This window comes from Zootoca vivipara, chromosome 12 (genome assembly GCF_963506605.1).
Source record: "Zootoca vivipara chromosome 12, rZooViv1.1, whole genome shotgun sequence".
Classification (NCBI taxonomy): Eukaryota; Metazoa; Chordata; class Lepidosauria; order Squamata; family Lacertidae; genus Zootoca; species Zootoca vivipara.
Genome location: NC_083287.1, coordinates 26,461,839 through 26,483,635, shown reverse-complemented (window position 1 = coordinate 26,483,635; position 21,797 = coordinate 26,461,839). Strand labels below are relative to the sequence as shown.

At 44.5% G+C, this 21,797-nt stretch overlaps 2 long non-coding RNA genes across 3 annotated transcripts in view; both read left to right on the top strand.

Moving 5' to 3' along the window:
* Positions 1 to 12,103, top strand: part of LOC118092001 (uncharacterized) — a 46,299-nt gene extending 34,196 nt beyond the window's left edge. The window contains exon 3 of one of the 2 annotated variants that reach the window (XR_009558389.1): positions 11,755 to 12,103. This is a non-coding gene — a long non-coding RNA (uncharacterized LOC118092001). Of the gene's footprint in view, positions 1 to 2,807; positions 2,916 to 11,754 lie in introns of those variants that run through there. The other variant, XR_009558388.1, reaches the window with a different exon arrangement.
* A 9,170-nt stretch (positions 12,104 to 21,273) lies between these two features.
* LOC132592857 (uncharacterized) overlaps positions 21,274 to 21,797 on the top strand; it is a 53,874-nt gene continuing 53,350 nt past the window's right edge. The window contains exon 1 of the long non-coding RNA XR_009558387.1: positions 21,274 to 21,429. This is a non-coding gene — a long non-coding RNA (uncharacterized LOC132592857). The remainder of the gene's footprint in view (positions 21,430 to 21,797) is intronic.

The following is a 21,797-nucleotide window of genomic DNA, read 5'->3' as shown; positions in this document are numbered from 1 at the left end:
CGCATAAAAGCGACTTGCGGTGCCGGCGCCGCCATTTTCTAGTGCCCATAGAAGGGCAAAGCTTCTATACGGGATCCCCTTATGGATATCCAGCTTTAACAACAAAGTAGAAGGAGTTCAATCATCCTTCTTTCGGCAAATCCTTGGAGTACCAAAATGTGTGCCATATTTGGCTATCTGTGCAGAATTGGGCCAACACCTTCTTGAGACAAGAGGTTGGATCATTACTTTTAAATACTGGTTAAAAATCCATTTTAATACCGATCCAGATAGCTTGATATCCTATCTTCTGAAAGACAACTATAGCTGTATATGGTTCTCTAATATTTTCAACAAACTCAGACAACTAGGCTTCTCAGTGGATTCCCTCTTGACATATGAGGACTCATATATCTTTACTCTTATTAAGCAGAGACTGCTTGATATTTAACTCCAGAAACTTCATCCTGCCCAACCTCTAGTATGCTCGCCTGCCTTCTTGGGGCTGCCGCCACACCAAGGATTGATACCTAATTATATATATGACCTGGTATCTCCTTTTTATCGCAGAGTATTTATGTTGGCCCGCCTAAATGCTTTTCCATCCTCTGTGCTATCCGGAAGACTCAAAGGCATCCCCTACTGGAATAGATTATGCCCTTGTGGCCAGAAAGAGGTAGACTCTATGGCTCACATGATTCTGGACTGTCCCCTTTCTTTTTTTTTTTAATTTTAGCCCCCTCTTATCCTTTATGAGACCTGGAACCCTCCCCAACAAGGAAACAGTGGTCCAGCTCTTGCTGAGGGATGACTTCCCCGAAATTACCAGAATTATGGCCCACTACTTGTCCAGAATTTATGTAATTAAAATCAATACATCTAGCCTTCAACAATGATAGCTGAGGATCCCTTGTGTGCCTCTTCCTCCTCCTGCTCACCATTATTTCTGTACGATGTAGAGTTACTATTTATACTAATGACCTATATGTTTTATATGTTTTGTCCTTGTTTTTATATTTTATATATATGCCAATAAAGGTATTGAATTGAAGGGCAAAGCGCCACCGGAAGTTGCGTCTACGCGTTTCCGGACATGCGTAGAAGCGACTTCTGGCGGCGCCGCCGCCATTTTCTGGTGCTCATAGAAGGGCAAAGCGGCACCAGAAAATTGGCCGCCGGCAGGAGCAGATTTAAGGGAGAATAACAGAATAATAACCGATATGGGAGACCGCCGGGAAACGGTAGGAAAAAAAGGGGATACTTGGCAGCTATGCCTGGGGCTGATGGGAGTTGAAGTTCAATACAGCTGAGAGCAGGGATGAGGAACATGTCACCCTCCAGATGTTGTAGTCTTAATGACATCTAGAGATCCTCAGGTTCACCATCCCTGATTGAGAGGTCCTCAGGTTCCGCGTCCCTACCTATACATATAATTGCATTTAAATCCCTTTTTGTAAGATGCTAAGGATACTTATTGATAGAAGAGCAGTGTTCATAGGTGTGGATATGCAACAACAATAATTAGAAATACCCCAGTAATGTCTTTAGGTCTGCCTTGATAATAGATAGTATGATCCAAATACACATATACTTGGTGCTCCTGAGAAGAGCAGAAGTGTGTGTGTTGGTGTGTGTGTGTGTGTGTGTGTGTGTGTGTGTGTGTGTGTTTTAAATCAACAGGAGAAGGGTGGGTGGGGGACACACCAAATAAAGGTGAATAATTTCTCATAGGCTTTCTAACCAGCAGGGAACAGGTGGACAAAGCAATCTTCAAGGAGGTATCAAGGACATCTAAAGCTCATAAACACAGGACCCTGGGATATAACTACACAGATGTTTGTTGAGCTAAGAACATAGCTAAATATAGAATATACATAAAGTTACTGACCTGTATAGAGGACATTTAGCACACAAAAACTAGGGAAATGACTGGTATGTGTTTTAGTAATCTTTACTCAAAATGTTTTGAGACTGGACAGGATAAGACATTATATAAATTAGGGGTGTGTTTTGGCCCAAAGGGGGTGAATTAGGGTGATTTGGGGTATTTTTTCATGTTAGATTGTACTGTTAACGAGGCATGTCAAGGAGGGTCACAGAGTGCCCAAACTTCTTAATAGCTCTGTTGACTCAGTTTTTCGCATAAGTGAAGCACAAGATCACTGCCTTGCTGCTTTTTTATTTTCTAAGAAATGAAACCAAGCTGAGTGTGGAAAGTCTGCCCTTATGGGAGAACCACTGAGCCTGTGTTTCTAAAATGTGAGTCTTCCCAATCAGGCTCAAAATATTTGGCATTTGGGAAAGTAAAACACATGAATTGGAACTGCATGGCACAGTGCACACATTTTTTGTTACTTTCTAATTGAGTGGCCCAGAACACATTATATAACAAGCAAAAGGGATGCACTTCCCTTGAGCATTAAAGATCATGAAATATTCAGTAATATTTATGAAGTTCTGGCTCAATTCTGTCAAGTCCCTGAATTTTGAATGGAGCAGTTAGCATTTTGGGTTGTGTTTTAACCAGTTCACAATGGCACAGAACAGCTTCCTTTCTTATATTAACAACCCTGTACTTAGGGCTATTAACTCACCAAGAAACTTGCCTGGCTCTTTCAGCAATGGAATCCTTGCGGGATCCAGGAATCAGAAGGGACTCAGGCATACAGCCTAACCTTCCACCCCCAACTAACAATGCTATGCATGCGAACTTTTTGCTCCAACCATGCCAGCCACCCCCCCTCTCTCTCTCCCCCCTCCCACAGATCCTCCTGCAAGCAGCCTGCATGGAGAAATGGCCATGTGATTTATAGTACTTTCCTTTGTAGGGCTGTCAGGTGTCTGGTTCAAGTCCAGTTGAAAGATAAAGAACCCTAAGAAGCAGGAGCCTTGAATCAGTCCACCAACAATTAAGCGGCTGGAGAACAGACTGACCAGGGGTCACAGTCTTCTGCACTATGGTGAGATGCACTGTTTTTCTATTTAAATCACGGGTACGCAACCTAAGGCCCGGGGGCAAGATCTGGCCCAATCGCCTTCTAAATCCGGCCCATGGACGATCTGGGAATCAGCGTGTTTTTACATGAGTAGAATGTGACCTTTTATTTAAAATGCATCTCTGGGTTATTTGTGGGGCCCTGGTGCTTTTGCATGAGTAGAATGTGTGCTTTTATTTAAAATGCATCTCTGGGTTATTTATGGGACATAGGAATTTGTTCATCCCCCCCTTCAAAATATAGTCCACCCCCCACAAGGTCTTGAGGGACAGTAGACCAGCCCCCTGCTGAAAAAATTTGCTGACCACTGATTTAGATGATGGTAATGGTTTCTAAGTGTTATTTATCTAGACAGTGTCATTTCTCTAGAGCGATAAATGAGAGTATGCAAATTGGTAACATTTTTTTTCTTTTTTGTGATGTGCAAAAGGCCACTTTTCAGGCAGGTCCTCAACAGTTACTTCTCCTATTGCCCCAAAATGATAGTGTGTGCAAACATCCTAGGTCAAATTGGCTTGTAGCAGCAGTGGGCCCATCTCATCTGCAAGCTGCCTTTGTGAAGGCAATGCGGTGTCCCCCTTCCAATGCACTGCAATTCTGGATCATCCCTCAACATTTACCATGCTGGCAGTGGATGATGGGAGCTAGAGTCCAATGACGTCTGGAGGGCACAAGATTAGATACCCCAATCTTGGGAATGAGTAGGTCACTCCATGAGCTTAATCTGTGAAATGACTCACAGGTAGAACCTCTGGATACTTGCTTGTTAGGAAATTTTTCAGCTTTTGGGGGAATGGGTACAATGGGTAAACCTAGCTGCCCTCCCCCACCTTTGCCCAGCCATTTCTGTTTCTGGTATACACACAGTCATCTCAGATGCCGGGTGAATTGTGTGCCAGGATCTTAGGCTAACCTCTTCAGATAGACACCCTAGACATCTGCAGAGATGGTTGAGGTGTCTGTAAGTGTACAGATCAGAGAAGAAATATAGTTGAAAGCTCATATGGCGACAAGGTTTGTGCTGAGGTGAAAAGGAGGAGGAATCTGCTCCACAGACTTATATAATGGGAAAATATGATCATAGCATTGGAAACAAAAAGCTGCTTTTAGCACTGCTTTCTGAATTGGCTGAAGAAAAGAAATAGAGTTCTTCTTGGAATTCCATTTTGAAAATCTTGAGAATCCAATTGCATTTCACATCCCATTTAGTCCAGAATAGGCAATGGGCTCCCAGCTAACAGTGAAAATAGTCACCTAGAAAGAGCTTTATGTTTTCATATATTTTTACTATTGCTTTTGAGCGGAATGGAAGGAGTTTAAAGTTTTCAAGGTTCAAAAATCACCAGTCTGTATTCCCTCCTGCTTCATCTAACACAGAAATAGCTTTGATGAAGTCGCTTTACAGCCAAGTGATGCAATACAGAGCTGTATAAAATGACATCAAGCTATGTTCTTAACCTGCAGGGTGTAGCATAACATTTGCACCATGCTTTAGCACAAGCAATGAGATAATTTTACTGCCTATAACATCAGCAATCAAATGGTAGTTTTTGATCCAGTTTAACAGAACATGCATGTTATCTGCAGCATCCAATGCATCTCGTGAGAATCTCACAGAAACTGGAGGCGTTCAGCCCATCCAAGATATGCAGCATCTGTGTATCAGTGTTAATTTTATTGTAGAAAAAGATGCTACCTATTGATTAAAGCTGAATGGGAGCTCTGTGACCTGGAACATTCAATGAATTGGAAAAATGGCCTCAGGTGGAAGATATAATTTATTGTGGGTGAGCCATAAAGGCCACCTCGCTTGTTACTCCCAGGGAGGAATGAAATAAAAAAGACTTAAGTAACTGCTCACCCAGCACAATAGATACTGGCAGCACTGCAGCAATTTAGACTTCCTACTTTGCTGTTCATCAGGATAATTGCTGGGAGCTGTCAAGGCTGGAACTGAGGACCCATGGGCTCTATATGCATGGCCATGTGCTGAGCCAACAGGGCTACAAGTTGGAGCATCTTGCTAGGCAGTGGAGATTGCAACACTTGGGGCTTCATAGCTTAGGGAAACAGCTGACGGAGGAGGCAACAGAAGTATGTAAGATTATGCATGGCAATGTTGTCATGAGTCCCATGGAGCTGTTATGGGAGGATCCCAAAGGAGTGGATTCAGAGATCAGGGCATTTCAGGTAGAGGACCTGAGGGGGATGAAAGTTGTGGGATGAGAAATGTGGCACTGGTGCCTCAAGAAGGGTTGGAGCTGGTGGAGCGGTGAACAGGAGGGTCAGGAGCTGGATCCTGGGGAAGGTTCAAGTGGGTTGTCAGAAGCTGCTTCGCCCCTGTGATCTCAGACACTTCTAAAGGGCTGTTGCAGCTGCCAATAAGGCCTTCAGAAGACATCTCAGAGGAGTCAGAGCAGATGTTAAGAGGAGAAATGGTTGTGGGCAGGGATACAATAATGGGATATGAGGCAAGGCATGGAGAAATTTTAAGGTTAAGACAAGAAAATATCAGAGGAGGCAAGGAGCCAGCACAGGGGATTCAGGGTGGGCAGATAGATAGATAAACTTTATTTCGGCCATAGGCCCATAATGTACTGCAACCAAGAATAAAACAGTATAAAACCGACATACATAAAAACAATCAGACAAATTAAAAACATAAAAGAATCAGAACAATCAGGCAAAATTAGTTCCTCATACAAGGAACATTGTACAACTTTTTTAAAACGTTTCAAGTAGTTTTATGGTTTTTTTTAGCTATGGTTAAAACGTTAGTGCATTGCAGGCCATCATTTTCCATTACTCAGCTCAGAAGGTTACTTGAATGATGTATCTTAGTGTCAGTAGTCGTAAAGTAAGTTATGCTGTTTTTTATAAGAGAGAACTGAAATCAAATATCTTGCTACAAGTAATGTTTTGGTCGTATCATCATCTTGCAGCAGGTATGTTAATTGGGTCTCCAGCGGTTTGTCCGTGATTTCCAGAATTAGGGGGTACAAGATTTTAGTCCGAGCGGGCGTATGCAGGGGGCAACAGAACAGTATGTGGTAGAGGGATTCTATTGTTTTGTTGTCACACGTGCATAAAACTGAGATTTGGCCTTTGGAAAACCTGTGCCCCAGGACATTGGATGGGAAAACATTAAATCTTGCTTTGGTGAAGGCGAATCTGTGGGCTGCGACAGAAAGAAAAGACAGGTACGATGGAATCTGATGCGTGGGCTGTATGCCTTGATTCAGCGGGGAACATGTTCCACCTCCCGTTATAATATTTTGATGGAAATCATAGTTATCTAGTTTTTGAATTATAGTTCTTTTGGCTGAGGGAAGATCTAATTTCAATAGGTCCGATGGGAACAATCCGTAGGACATAATTTTGGAGTGGATTTTTTTTGCCCAGGGACTAACAAAGTCGTCTCTCCAAAGACATTGAATGAGATGGTGATTGGGCAATCTATGCCACAAGGACAGCCAATAGCAGAAAATATGCTTCCATAAGGAGTTTTCTAACGAGGGAATTTTAAGTTCAAGGCGAATAGCTGCATTGCTCACGCACTGGGGCAATTTCAAAAGGCGTCTCAGAAATTGATTCTGAATTGTTTCTAGGGGCGCCAGATTTACTGATGCTCCCCATAACGGGGCAGCATAAGCCATTGTCGCCACCACTTTAGCTTTAAATACCTTTAGGGCAGATGGTACATGTAAAGCCCCTTCCGAAAAGAAGAAACGCAGTAATGCGTTCGAAAGGGCTTTGGCCTTGTTTTGGAGGTAAGCAATATGCGCTTTCCAGCCCATGTTGTGTTGAAAGTGCACTCCCAGGTATTGAAATTTTTGAACTTGTTCGATAGGTTTCCCATCCAACATCCATTTGTACAACTTCCGACTTCTGGAAAAAATAAGCACTTTCGATTTAGATTGATTTATGGTAAGGAGGTTAGATTTACAGTACAAAGCAAAAATCTTAAGTGCCCTCCTTAAACCGATTCTAGAGAACGAGAGTATCACAGCATCGTCAGCATACAGCAATAAGGGGCAGCGATAATCCGCAAGGCGAGGAGCGTGGATAGCTAATTGTGACTCGGCTAGAGGTGTTCTCATGTCGCTTATAAATAGATTGAAAAGATAAGGGGCTAAAATGCACCCTTGTCGAACTCCTCTGTTGATGGGTACGGAGTTTGTGAGGTCACCAGTAGGTGTTATTCTCACCCTGGCGGTCGTCCCATCGTGGAGTTGGGTTATTAGCCACAATAACCTTCTATCAATGCCCCAATGGGCCAATTTTCCCCATAATAGTTTTCTGGGTATGCTGTCGAACGCGGCCTTCAAATCTATGAAGGCAGCACAGAGTTGGCCCCGCTCAGAAGAAGAGTATTTCCGAGCTAAGTGGTATAAAATTACTGCATGGTCCGTGGTTGAATGGTGAGCTCTAAACCCAGCTTGTTCTGGGCCGATGAGATGGAGTTCCTCTGCCCACTGGGTCAGTCTAGTTAACAGAAAACGAGCGTATATTTTCCCGATAATCGACAGGAGACTGATGTTTCGATAGTTTCCCGGATCATCAGGGGGGCCTTTTTTGTGTATTGGGATGATGATGGCCTCCTTCCACGTTCTGGGCACGAGACCAGTAGCATTAATTGCATCAAAAGTTGCGGCAAGTATGTTTGCCCACCAGGCCGGATGTAGCTTTATGGCCTCCGCCGGGATCAGGTCAGGCCCGGGGGCTTTGCCTATTTTTAGTTTCGAGATTAAATCTAGAATTTCATCAGGTTCAGTTTTGGGCCAAATGGGCAGGTGTTCGAAAGAAACGTCAGAATGGCAGGTAGAGGTCTCTGTCTGCGAGAAATATTTCCTCAAAAATTGCTCCCAGATCGGGGCGGGGATAACTGACAGGGGGCATTTCTTTGATCTTCTGTTTATCAGGCACCAAAATTCACGGGAGCTACGAGACCTGGAGGCTGCAAGTAGAGCCTGCCAGCGATTTTGCTGCCATTCACATTTGGCTCTTTTCTGTGCCTGCTTATATGCAATTTTAGCTTGTAAATAATTAGGGGGCAGTGATAGGGCGCCAGAGGTTTTATACTCATTATATATAGAACAAAGATGGAGTCTAGCTTGTTTGCACTGCAAATTAAACCAAGGAGCTCCAACCTTGAGCTGCACCCGATTAACCAAGTGGGCTGGAACCGTAAAAAAAGACATAAAATCCGTTGAGAGTAGAGAGAACAGGTCCAGAGTCTTATTGTAGTCGGGTGTATCTGCTAATAGGACAATATGAGGTTCGGTTTTCTTTTTTTGGAAAAATGCCGTGTATTTTTGGGCCTGAGTCACTGACCATTTTATTCCTCTTATTTGGCCCGCAGCATTTAGTCCCATGTGGGTAGGGTGTCTTTTCTCAACCGGTAGCCAATCCAAAGAAAGTTTAGCGACTAAAGGGAGATGGTCACTCAAATGTACATTTTCTATTTTGAAATAAAAGAAATCTGTGAATAGGTCCTTGGAAACGAAAAAATAATCAAGGACACTATTTGAGGATGAACCCAGGTGAGTGAAGTCTCCAGGGATATCAGGCGGGCAGCTGCCATTTAAAATAACTAGATTTAGGTGGATTGCCATTTGGTAGAGTAAGACACCCGCCTCATTCACTCTGTTATCTTTGGATAATCTCAGAGCCAGGGGGGTTAAAGCCGAGTTTTGAAAACTAGGGGGGACCCACCACTTGGCCTTACTTATCATCTCCCAATTTGCAGCTGTACGGGCATTAAAATCGCCACCCATTACTGCGGGAATATTAGGATGTTTAAAATAACAATATAATAAGTGCTCCTCCAAGGCTTCCCATTTGCGGTGTAGGTCTGCTGAAAGACCACCCGGAGGGAGATAAACATTTGTAATTAGTAATTCAAATTTTTCACCGGAAATCAAGCCTGTGATGGCATAAGGAGGTAATGACTGGACAAGCGTAAATTTGGCCTGCAATTTAAGAGAGATGGCGATCAACAGGCCTCCACTAGGGCGTCCGCCTTTAAGGGAGGGGCAGGCTGGGAGAGAAATGAGATTGTAGCCGTTTATATCAATTGCCTCCTCTTCCCAAGTTTCTTGCAGGAGTATTATCTGAAATAAATTTATAAACTTCAAAAAATCAGGATCTGATTTTCCCCCCTCCATCCTGCAATGTTCCAACATAAAAATGCCAGGGGGGATTTTCTAGTCTGACCATTTAGCAGTCAATTCGGATGCAAGAAAGGTTCTTTAGTGGGGGGAGTTGCAGATACAAAGAAATCTGTTATTTTCCTTTGGGAGGATGGCAACAGGGGTAGGCGTCCCAAAGTAGTAACCGTATTAGGAAGGTTTGGCTGTAAGGTCGGCATATTCATTCTGCTAGAGGAGATGGAAGTTAGATCAGCATGGACAGAATCTCTAGTAGAATTGTCATTTGGAATTTGGATAATTTTGTTTATACGGCCCATCGGGTCTTCAATCAGATCCGCTGTCGTATCTTGTACTAAAGGAGTACCTTCCCATAGAGGCTGAGGTTGCCGGGGGTCTGCTGTAGGATCAGATATTATGAAGAGGTTTCTTTGGAGACTCATTTGCTGGTTGGGTGTTGTTCTATCCGGAGAGGGTGAGGATTCTAAGGCCGGCATAGATGAATGTGTCGAGCCGGAATTTAGCTCTTGCTGAGGGGCCAAGACTTTGTCCTTCGCTGACTCCGTCAGGGTGAGCAGGTCAAAATTTATTAAGGCAGATGTTGAGGGGCCGTCATGCAGGTCAGAGCATAATGTTGTTGTTGCTCGGCATGATAGAGCCTGCTGAAGACATTTGGATTTAGGCCCGGGGCTAAATTGAAGGAGGTCCTGTGCTTCTGTCGAGCAAGATGGAATCAGCTTATTTTTGGCCTTTGCTTTATCATGGGCATGTAAGAGCTGCGATTTAAGCGCATCGAGTCTTTGAATTGTTTCTGCTTGTTCACTCAACGGAAGTTCGCCAAAAGAAATGACGAGCGCGCTTTCGTCCAAGGAGGTTTGCAGGATGTCAGGTACAGGTGAAGGTTCATTAAGTGGGCAAGGGGGTGCTGAGATTAGATGGGGAAGTTGTATAGCAGCATCTTTATCTGGTGTGTCGGAGCGGTCTGTACTTTGAGGCGTGCCGTCGGCTGCTCTGCATAATAAGGGCTTAATCAAGTTGTCCATAAACACCCTCGTTGGGATGATATCAGCCTTAATCAGGTCCTTTTTCCGACGTGCAATCATAGAAGGGACCTTTGGGGAATGAAAAGCTAGGATCACCCTGAGGGAACCGTCCTGCTGTAGCAGGGGCAGCACCGCATGTATGTCTATTTGCTGGTTCTTGATCTTTAGGATTTTACTGAGGCACTCTTTAGCCCCTTCTAAGTTGAGCCATTTTGCTGAATTAGCCCGGATAAAAAGGCAGATTTTCTTAGGTTGCAGGACTAGTGCTTGTTTGTTAAGTTGAGGATTAAGGTGATATTTGTGTTTCCCCCCCTCCGATTTGACTGAGAGGGGGTGGAGAGCTGGAGACTTTTTAACAAGGGGTGAGATTTGGAATGTTTTTGATCCAAATGTTTGTAGCTCAGGTTTATCCACTTTCTGTTGGAGATTTGATAATTGGAGAGATATCTCATCCATTTTTTTGAAAATATAGTGAAGAGTCCGAATAACCAAGTGTAGTTGTTCGCATCTAGGGCAATCCATTAGGTCAGGGGCCGTTCCTCCATTCAGAGGGGTTTGGTTCCCTTTACATGGAGAGTTCAGATGGATCGTTGATTTGGGGGAGCACTGGGCCATCACTGTAGGGTCTTCAAGGTCGTCTAGCGGGAGGAAGCGATTGTAGGTTTCCACCTCAGCATGGTGGTCTACTTGGCCACACCCTCTTTTCCCCAGGTGTCGGTCAGTCCTTTTTAATTTTGGTTTTGGGAGCGACAAAGGTTCTTCAAGTTCTCTCAATCGTTTCCCATGACCCATAGCTAGCAAGGGTTAAAAAACCAATTCCTTAAAATAATAATTAAAAACCATCAAAGGGAGGAACCGTGGAACTGTGGCTTACAAGGAGTTTATCAATATGACTTTGAAATAGAAAGGTAACAAATGAGGCAATCTTTCACAGCTTGCTGGAACAGTAGCCTCCTGGATTCACAGCCTCCCCTCAGTCCCCGTAAACTTTCCTTCTAAAAGCGTGTTTAATTGCTCAAAAAGCTAAAACGGCGACGTCAATCCACAATTTTTATCAGTGGGGACGACAGGGTGGGCAGCTGAGTATATAATAAGGCCAGTTGCTTCTTTCCCGATCCTTCTGGGAAGGGAGCTGCTGTACCTCCTCAGGTCATCCACAAGCGGTGGCACTGCAGTGTGGCAGAGATTTTCTTGGTTTTCTGTTCCTACAAGCTGTTTGATATATGCTGCTCACTTAAATAGCAGAAGATACCAACCCCTTTAAGGTTTTGACTTTGTCAAGCATACAGCTAGATCCTATGCATGCTTATGCAATGGAGCTTATTTTCAAGTAATAGTGTGAACTGGATTGCTGCCACAGACTATGTCAGGCATCCCCAAACTTTGGCCCTCCAGATGTTTTGGACTGCAATTCCCATCTTCCCCAACCACTGGTCCTGTTAGCTAGGGATCATGGGAGTTGTAGGCCAAAACATCTGGAGGGCCACAGTTTGGGGATGCCTGGACTATGTTATTGAATACAGTGCAGCTATCTGAATTCAGTGCATGTTATATGTGTACCGGTAAATAACTTTCTCTATCTCTCAGTTTACAGGTTAACAGGAGTTTTTCTTGGCTGATCAATTTTTGACCATTAAAAATTAATGGCGCAAAGAGAACTCTGGAGGAGCAGCAGAAGCTTTGAAAGCAATTGTACAAACTGAAAGAATGGCAGTGGTGTACTCTTTACAAAAGCCTGAAATACTGATGCAGCCCTTTAATTATCATTTGATTTCGCTGTCATTGGTGCTGAGCACCTCATACAACCCTGGCCACATATTTTGCAAAGCTACAGATATGCCGAGTCTTTTGCGGTGTGATGAGTAACCTGATTTTCCAGTGTCTTTGTGCGAAAACAGAGCTATATACTTATATCGAGAGAACATATGCATGCTGTATTTTGCTGCCAGTTTTTTTTTTTTTTTGTAAAACAGGAAATAATAAAAAACCTGTGAGGTTGTCACTACAAAACAAAAATGACAGTTCCTTTCTTTGCTCATATTCAGTTCAATTTCCCCAATGAAAGTTTATTTAGGGGGAAATAGGTAAATGTTACTAGTCTTGCTTAAAATCAGTAAATTCGCTTGCTATGCATCCATCCTCCTCCCCCAAGGGTGGCCATTTATCTTACCCAACCGCAGGGGCAGATTTTGGTAATATGGCACTCTGAGGAAGGACAAATTTTGGTGCCCCTCTTTCCCACTCTTGCCTTCCGTTCTGCACATGCTCTCAAGTGCACCACATCATAGTTGTGGCAACTCTGACCAGAGGCCTAACTTTGAGTAGGTAGGCATATAAATATAGGTATCATTATTATTTATTATTATTATTATTTATTATTATTTTGCGTTCCTCTCAGCTTGATGCCTGAGGGTGGGGGCGGGGAATGGCCCACACCACCTAAAAATTTGGTGCTGCCCACAGTACTGCCAAGAGGACAAATCCTCTTTTTGAAGATCTTCTGTAATTGGAGGGCTGGCTAGTCCAAGCCTGATTTAATGATAAGGAACCATCAAAAGGGAGAGCAGGGGCCTCAAAATTGACTGAGCAGGCACAAAAATCAGCTGATGTCATCTCACTGTGGTGAGATGTATTGCATTTCTACTTCAATTACCGTAAGAAAAAGGTAAAGGGACTCCTGACCATTAGGTCCAGTCGTGACCGACTCTGGGGTTGCGGCGCTCATCTCGCGTTATTGGCCAAGGAAGCCGGCATACAGCTTCCAGGTCATGTGGCCAGCATGACAAAGCCGCTACTGGCGAACCAGAGCAGCACACGGAAACACTGTTTACCTTCTCACTGTAGCGATACCTATTTATCTACTTGCACTTTGATGTGCTTTTGAACTGCTAGGTGGGCAGGAGCTGGGACCAAGCAACGGGAGCTCACCCTGTTGCAGGGATTCGAACTGCTGACCTTCTGATCAGCAAGCCCTAGGCTCTGTGGTTTAACCCACAGCGCCACCTGTGTCCCACAATTACAGTAGTTATTTCTAAATGTACACCCATGCACAAAAATTATCATATGTAAATTTTATGCAAATTGAAATTATCTTTTGTCCTTTTTTCTTCATGCAACTTCTCTTTTTTGGCAAAGCATAACTGGCCACCCTACCTACCTGCCTGCTCCATCTCTTCATTCTCCATCCAGGAAAGCAAGGGGCATTATGATAGTTTAATAATAATATATTCCAGGGAGGCAGACACTTGAGGAAGGCACAGAGCCAGACTGGTGAGCAGGCCTTGGGAAAGAGCTGGATATTGGGAGTAAATTTTATTCTTACATCTGAGAAAGCAAACATGGGCTTACATGGTCAGCTGCTACACAGCTCTCCAGTCTCACTAGATTCAATGGGTTTTACCCCTAAGCATGCACAGGATTACACCTTACTGTCCATTGCTATTCATATATATTTTGAGACATGTGTCCAATGGGACTTTCTCCCTAGTGTGTTTTGGAATACAACCTTAAACACAAACCTTGATGCTGATAAAGAAACAGGATATGTTAATATCTTACTCGTTTTTTTGTTTTTTAAAAAAATGTTGCAAAAGTGACAGGAAGAAAAATAAATGATTGTATTTTGTTGTTTCATGATTTCCAGTAGGACTACTCCAGTCCAGGTCAGAAAAAAACTTTGAAGTCTTCAGAGGTCAAGTTCAACCGACATGTCACATTCACGCTGCTTAACCTTTTACAAAGCTTTCCTATTTCAGTGTGTCCTTCATAAAAGGTCACAGTAGCTAATTGTTTACAATCTTTTCTCCTCGCTGTAATATTTATATTTCCATAATGAAATGCCACTGTTGTTGATGCCTTTCAGAAGGATTATTTCTGCCAGAGACTAATGTTAGTTTATAAAACAAAACAATATTTATTCCATCATTTGCACCAAAAGCAGGAATTGGTGTTCTAAAATGAGTTGGGGTTGCATTCAAACACCACCACCTTGTCTTGGCTCGCTGCTCCTGTTACGTCAGGTAGAGCACATGCATTGCATTCAGATGACCTCAAGTTCACTCCTCGGCATCTCCAATTAATAGACAAGTAGCAGATGATCTGCTGGAGGTTCAGAGAGCTGTTGCTATTCAGGATAGATGGATCAATAGTCTGGTTCAGTAAAAGGCAACTTCCTATCTCACAGATACATAGGATGCTGCCTTATACGGAATCACACCACTGGTCCATCTAGCAGATAGACAGGGCATTAATACCAACAACTAGTTTTGTCTCCATTGACTTGCAGCAGCTCTCCAGGGATTCAGTTGAGACTTTCCCAGAACTGCCTTTAGATCATGGGTAGGCAAACTAAGGCCCAGGGGCCAGATCCAGCTCAATCGTCTTCTAAATCTGGTCCTCGGACAGTCCAGGAATCAGTGGTTGTTTTTTTTCATGAGTAGAATGTGTCCTTTTATTTAAAATGCATCTCTGGGTTATTTGTGGGGCATAGGAATTTGTTTATTTCTTCTTCTTCAAAATATAGTCTTGCACAAGGTCTGAGGGACAGTGGGTCGCCCCCCTTCAGAAAGTTTGCTTTAGATCTAGGTGAATTAACCTTTGACCATCTACATGCAAAGAAGATACTCTACCACTGAGCTGCAACCCTAGGAATGTATGGACGTAATCCACATCTGCCCATGCAATGTCACCTGCCTATAATTTATTTTATAGATGCTTGCACAAGAACAGATTTGGGTGCATTGGACCAAAGTTCCTGAAAAGGGCCACAGAAGTGAAAACAAGACAGTGGCCTTGGACATTAAGGTAAGCTATCGGGAAATGTCTAACACATGCATCCCTGGGCTGTGAGTAAAATCCACCAGTTGGAATGGTATGGGTAAACTGCTGCAGGATTGGCTGTGGAGGATCCTGCCTGCTTCAACCATGGCACAGATGGAACCCTTCCAGCTCTGCCCCTTTATAATTTGAAGAAATTCTCCACTTTCTAAACACACACCTATATTTTAGCAGGACTTATTTATATAGATAAGAACGGTCCTTATGAAGAACTTGCTGCTCAGCAAAGCAAAGCGGGGAAAAACCTAACAGCCTGCCTGTGTTCTGTAGTCTGTGTCTTGAAAGCAACTGTGCTTTGTCAAATAAAGGTATTTAAATGTCATCTTTCGTTCAAATTTCTGAAGACAGTATTTTCATACCATCATTTTTTTCTTGGAGAAATTAAAGCATAAAACCAACTGTTTTCTAGGTTGAGAACGCCCAGAAAAGAATTCTCTGGGCAACCCAAGAACAAAGAAATGTGATTGCTCTGAAAGAGCTTTAGAGAGAGATGGAGTGGACTATTGTCTGCTTGAAGATATTTAATATTCTACTTCTGGCTGAAATGATGGCATATAAGAAAAGAATACATCAAAGTAATATAAAGCAAAAATGCATGTTGATCCTGTGGATGTTTAAGTAGAAGTAAATTCCACAGAGCCCAGTAGGCCTTACTCTTCAGTAGCGTATGTAGGATTTGCAGCTTTAGTTGAAGAGTAAAGTGAAGATCACACACTTAAAGCTGATGTTTCAAATTTTCTGGCATGTAAGAGGAAAGAAACAGTGGGAGCTAGTACCGAGGGTGTAACTTAGTTATGTATTTTGCTACAGACTTGAAGTTTTTCATTGTTGTAACATTATCATGCAAGCAAAGGGAGTTTTATTTTAGTGTGATACTCTACTGTTCATAAGTGCATCTCAGAGGATGGAATACAGTATTGCAGTGAATGAATATATTGATGAAGCAATCCTGCTGCCAAGTTAAAGATGTCAGAGAGAAAGAAAAGACAGAAATGTGTTGTGAATGGGTGTGGGGGAAGGTTAGCCATTTGAGGGCAGATGGATAGCTGGCCAACCATTCAGTCAGGGCAGTAGAATCTGCTCCATGCACAGGTCCTACAGCAAATATGTATTTAAAAAGTATGGGAAGATGTGATGCCTTGATGCCATGCCTGGGCACACAAGGGGGATTCTTCACTTGTCATACATTTGAATGGATTAACATATGCAAATGAGTTATGGACTCTTCAAAAATGCCTCCTGCTGGTACAGGTGGTAATCCAGAATGAACATTTTGGAAGCAAGCTACATTATCTCTAGTTTGATAGCATACATATGCAAGCTAACAAATTAACCACAATACGGATGTTTAACAGACTTTAGGCTGCAATTTTGTACTCACTTACGTAGATACACATAGGATTTTGCTATCTAATCACTGTAAAATTGGTGGAAATGGGGAGTCAACTTTCTCCAATTCTCTCTCCCTGCAGCTTCCCCACAGTTCCAGAGGATGCCAACTCTCGGGAATGGAGGGGGATGCAGGGGGGGGGGACTGGCAAAAGTCACCTCCTTCCTTCTATTGGTGGGATTGTCCCAACAATGGAACTTGACTCATGGAATGTTCCCACCAGCTGCAGTCACTAAAAACTGGTAACAACATTTTCTTGCCTTCTCTTTCAATACATGCTTTCTGAAAGTAAAGCAGAAATTCAAGTTTATGTGATTAATTGTGAATTTGCTGGTTATTCCTGGTTATTTGTATTATTATCTACAGTAATATTTTATACCTTTCAATACTTCAAACTCATTAAAATATATATCTATGAAAATATACCCATGTGGTACAAAAAGTCTCAATTAAAATAAAATCAAAGCAAAATATATTAAAGAAACAGAACAACAGAATAGCTCATCTGACAAGATTATAAAGACAGTAAGTCATTTTCAGTAGACAATTTAATTAAACACTGAATATGAAGGCTGTGATCTACTGTATAACTTCTGGAGTGTAAACACCAAAGAACCTTCCAGCACCTTAAAGGCTGGCATCAGTCTGCTCTGGAGACAATAGAAGAGTGCGCTTTTGGGGGTGAAGTCAAACCATTGGAGAGTTACAGCGCTTGCTGTGGCTGTAGAGACTGATATGGGAGAGACATGTTTTGTTGCAGCTGGGGCAAATGAAGGCATCTGGTGTACCATAGAATCATAGAATCATAGAGTTGGAAGAGACCACGAGGGCCATCCAGTCCAACCCCCTGCCAAGCAGGAAACACCATCAAAGCATTCTTGACATATGGCTGTCAAGCCTCTGCTTGTTGTTGTTTTGTCGTTTAGTCGTGTCCGACTCTTCGTGACCCCATGGACCATAGCACGCCAGGCACTCCTGTCTTGCACTGCCTCCCGTAGTTTGGTCAAACTCATGTTCGTAGCTTCGAGAACACTGTCCAACCATCTTGTCCTCTGTCGTCCCCTTCTCCTAGTGCCCTCAATCTTTCCCAACATCAGGGTCTTTTCCAAGGATTCTTCTCTTCTCATGAGGTGGCCAAAGTATTGGAGCCTCAGCTTCACGATCTGTCCTTCCAGGGAGCACTCAGGGCTGATTTCCTTAAGAATTGATAGGTTTGATCTTCTAGCAGTCCATGGGACTCTCAAGAGTCTCCTCCAGCCTCTGCTTAAAGACCTCCAAAGAAGGAGACTCCACCACACTCCTTGGTAGCAAATTCCACTGCCGAATAGCTCTTACTGTCAGGAAGTTCTTCCTAATGTTTAGGTGGAATCTTCTTTCTTGAAGTTTTAATCCATTGCTCCGTGTCCGCTTCTCTGGAGCAGCAGAAAACAATCCTTCTCCTTCCTCCATATGACATCCTTTCATATATTTGAACATGGCTATCATATCACCCCTTAACCTTCTCTTCTCCAGGCTAAACATACCCAGCTCCCTAAGCCGTTCCTCATAAGGCATCGTTTCCAGGCCTTTGACCATTTTGGTTGCCCTCTTCTGGACACGTTCCAGCTTGTCAGTATCCTTCTTGAACTGTGGTGCCCAGAACTGGACACAGTACTCCAGGTGAGGTCTGACCAGAGCAGAATACAGTGGTACTATTACTTCCCTAGATCTAGATGCTATACTCCTATTGATGCAGCCCAGAATTGCATTGGCTTTTTTAGCTGCTGCATCACACTGCTGACTCATGTCAAGTCTGTGGTCTACCATGCAGGTGGTGCAGGTGTACCATTATGTCTTTTTATTTCTGCACTCCTCCCAGCGGTCATTCCTCCTCTGGTCACTGCTGTTAGACATCAGATGCATGAAGTGAGACCCTGAATTGCAGGTGGGTGGGGTTTTTATATGTACCTGCATCTCAGGTTCACTCTCCCTGTGTCTGATGAAGTAGACTGTTAGCAAAGCTTATGTCATAATAAGATGCAATAAACTTTAAGGTGCCACAAAACTATTTGCTCTTTTTGATGCAAATTCCCTCTGGAAATTCATGAATGTGGCTATACTATGAATATAATAATAATAATAATAATAATAATAATAATAATAAATTTTTATTTATACCCCGCTTTCCCCAGTCAAAAACCGGGCTCAGGGCGGCTGACACCAACAGAATTACAATAAAACAATTAATTAAAATACAGATTAAAATACAGTATTAAAATTTAAAATGCAGCCTCATTTCAAGTAGGCCATAAATCCAAGCCATGAGGGAGGAAAACACAGGGGTCAGGCTGAGTCTAACCCAAAGGCCAGGCGGAACAGCTCTGTCTTGCAGGCCCTGCGGAAAGATGACAAATCCCGCAGGGCCCTGGTCTCCTGGGAAAGAGCGTTCCACCAGGTTGGGGCCAGTACTGAAAAGGCCCTGGCTCTAGTAGAGGCCAATCTAGCCATCTTATGACTCGGGATCTCATACCAGGAGAGGCGGTCCCATAGGTACGAGGGTCCCAAGTCGCATAGGGCTTTAGAGGTCAAAACCAGCACCTTAAACCTGATCCTGTACTCCACCGGGAGCCAGTGCAGCTGGTAAAGCACTGGATGAATGTGATCCCGCGGCCGGGACTCTGTAAGGAGCCTCGCCGCGGCATTCTGCACCCGCTGAAGTTTCTGGGTCAGCTTTAAGGGCAACCCTGCGTAGAGCGAGTTACAATAGTCAAGCCTGGAGGTGATCGTCGCATGGATCACTGTGGCCAGATCGGGGCGAGAGAGGTAAGGGACCAACTGCTGGATGGGGTGGAGATGGAAAAATGCTACCTTTGCTGTGGATGCAACCTGCGCCTCCATGGAAAGGGAGGCGTCAAAGGTTACACCCAAACTCTTGACAGAGGGCGCTGGTACCAATTGAGCCCCTGCAAAAGATGGGAGTTATACTAGTTAAGCTGATATGGGCCCCATCAGGGTTATTTAATATAAGTCACTTTGAGTTGCCTTTATAAGAAAAGGAACTAACATATATAATCATTCATTTACAGTATATAAATATGCACTATACATTTAAAGCAGTATCATGCCACTTTAAACAGTTGTGGCTTCCCCCAAAGAATCCTGGGAACTGTAGTCTGTTAATGATGCTGAGAGGGGTTGGGAGACCCCTATTTCCCTTGCACAGCTACAACCTGCGGAGTGGTTTAACATCCTGTCCCAGTTCCCAGGACATTCAGAGAACTGTAGCTTTGTGAAGGGAATTACTCTGTGGCTGGCAACCTTAACAAACTAAATTTCCCAGGATTCTTTGGGGGAACCACAACTGTTTAAAGTGGTATGAGACTTTTAAATGCATAGTGTGGGTGAGACTCCAATTTCCTCAAAACTCAAGGGTTGCAGGATGGTGATAGTGTTGAGGGCCAAACCAGTCAGATTCGATGGGACCATTGTTCATGTGTCCTCCCTGTTCACGTTGTAAAATAGATGTGCATGCATCATGAAACTGTAACAAACAGTGGAAGTTTGAAAAGAGGTGCCAAAGCATCTCCCCAGCCTGTGCCTTATTCGTTTTATTGATATCCCACCTTTCCTCCAACGAGGAACTCAGAAATGGACCCATTTCTCTCCCCCAACCTCATCCTCAAAACAAATAATCCAAAGCACATTTTCTTGGGAACTGTAGTTTACCCCGCACAGAGCTACAATTCTGGGAGCAAACAAGAGTCAAAATGTGCTTCAAATGAGCAGAGATTCGAAAGCGAGTCTTCCTGTTTACAGGAGAGGTATCCAACTCCTTTTTGGATCCAAAAAAAGATACCCCCCCCAATAATTTGTCAGTGATAGCAATTGACAATAGGCTTGTTGTTTTTATTTTATTTTAAGTAGACAGTGCTATATAGCGAGAGGGTGAAATCAGCCCTCCCTGCGCCTTGCCAGGGATGCCAATCTGCCCAGACGCCGCTGAGTGAGGAGGGGGCTCGGCGATGTTCTCTGCAGGTGCAGTTGTCCTGTGCGCGTGAATGGAACACACACACACACTCCGGTCCCGCCTCATGGTTGAAAGCGGCCCTCAGCTCCCCCCCCCCAAAAAAACCCCTGTCAGCCCCACTCCTGCTTTGGGGCTTTAACTTTGTACTGTGCCACGAAACAAACCGGAGCCTGGCGAAACGGCTTCGTGCCCAGGCGGTTCCCAAACGCAGCCCCGCTCGACAACACACAACACACGGCAGCCAGGTCTCCCAAGGGAGGGAGAGGCCGCAGCGCCTGAAGGGAAAGACCTCTTTGGGGCGAACAAGCACCCTCTCCCACTCGAGCGCCCAAAGTTACCTCCAGGCGGCTTCAAAAGGCGCTTCACCCCCCACCCCACCCCACCCCACCTCCAATTGCCCTGTTTCTATATCTGAGGGAATGAGCTCGCCCTCTCCCTGACAAGAGGCCGCTTCGACGGCCTCCCTTCCCGCTGCCCCACTTCGCCCCCTTGCGCGGCTTCCTCCCCAGGCCGTCGCCAACCCTCCTCTCTCTGGGCGTGTTGGCTGAGGCGGCCTCTCCGCTTCCCGCGCCCGCCCGGTTCCTCTCTCTCCCCCCCCCCGCCTCGCCCGCCCCTTATCGACTGCTATTTTTAGTAAATCCTCCTCGAGCCACCACCGCCACCGGCGGCGGCGGCGGCGGGCTGCGAGAGCGGCGCTCAGTCCTTCGCTGCTGCTGCTGCTTCCCTCCCTATCTCCGCCTCCTTTCCTCCTCTTCCTCTCTCGGCGAGAGGCTTGCTCCGCCGCCTGCCGGGGCCAGGCTCACATGAAGCCCCCTTGCTCGCAGCAGCAGCACTAGCAGCGGCGGCAGGTAACTTTCTTTTGCCTCCCCCCTCCCTTCCTTGCCCCCCGCCCCATAGTTCCTTCGCTTCGGCGCCTCCAGCAGAAGATGGCAGTGGGGGGCACGCCTGCCAGTCGCAGCCCGGCCGGAGCAAAGAGATAAAGAGGAGGAGGAAAGGGAGCAGCTGCGGAACAGCAGCATCTTGCACACAGGTGAGTGGAGCGACACATGCCACATCCCTCCCATGCAACTGAATGGGCTCCTTTGGAGGAGCAGTGAGTGTGTGTGTGTGGACCAGAAGTTCAGTCTTGGGTCTCTCTCCAGATGCCTTGGGAATGTTTTTTTTTAACCCCCCCCCAGGGATTTCGTTGGGATGGAAGCTGCAGCTCTGCTACTTTGCCTTTGCCTATTTATTTATTTTTTGGGATGCAGGCACTTAGGGTTGGAAGGGGAATCCTACACACATACACGCATCAAACTCTCTTTCTGTGTCTGTGTGTATATCACCTACTTTTGGGTTCATCTCATCCAGCCATGATTTTGAACGAGGCGACTGGGTTTATTCTTGGGAAGCTAGCAA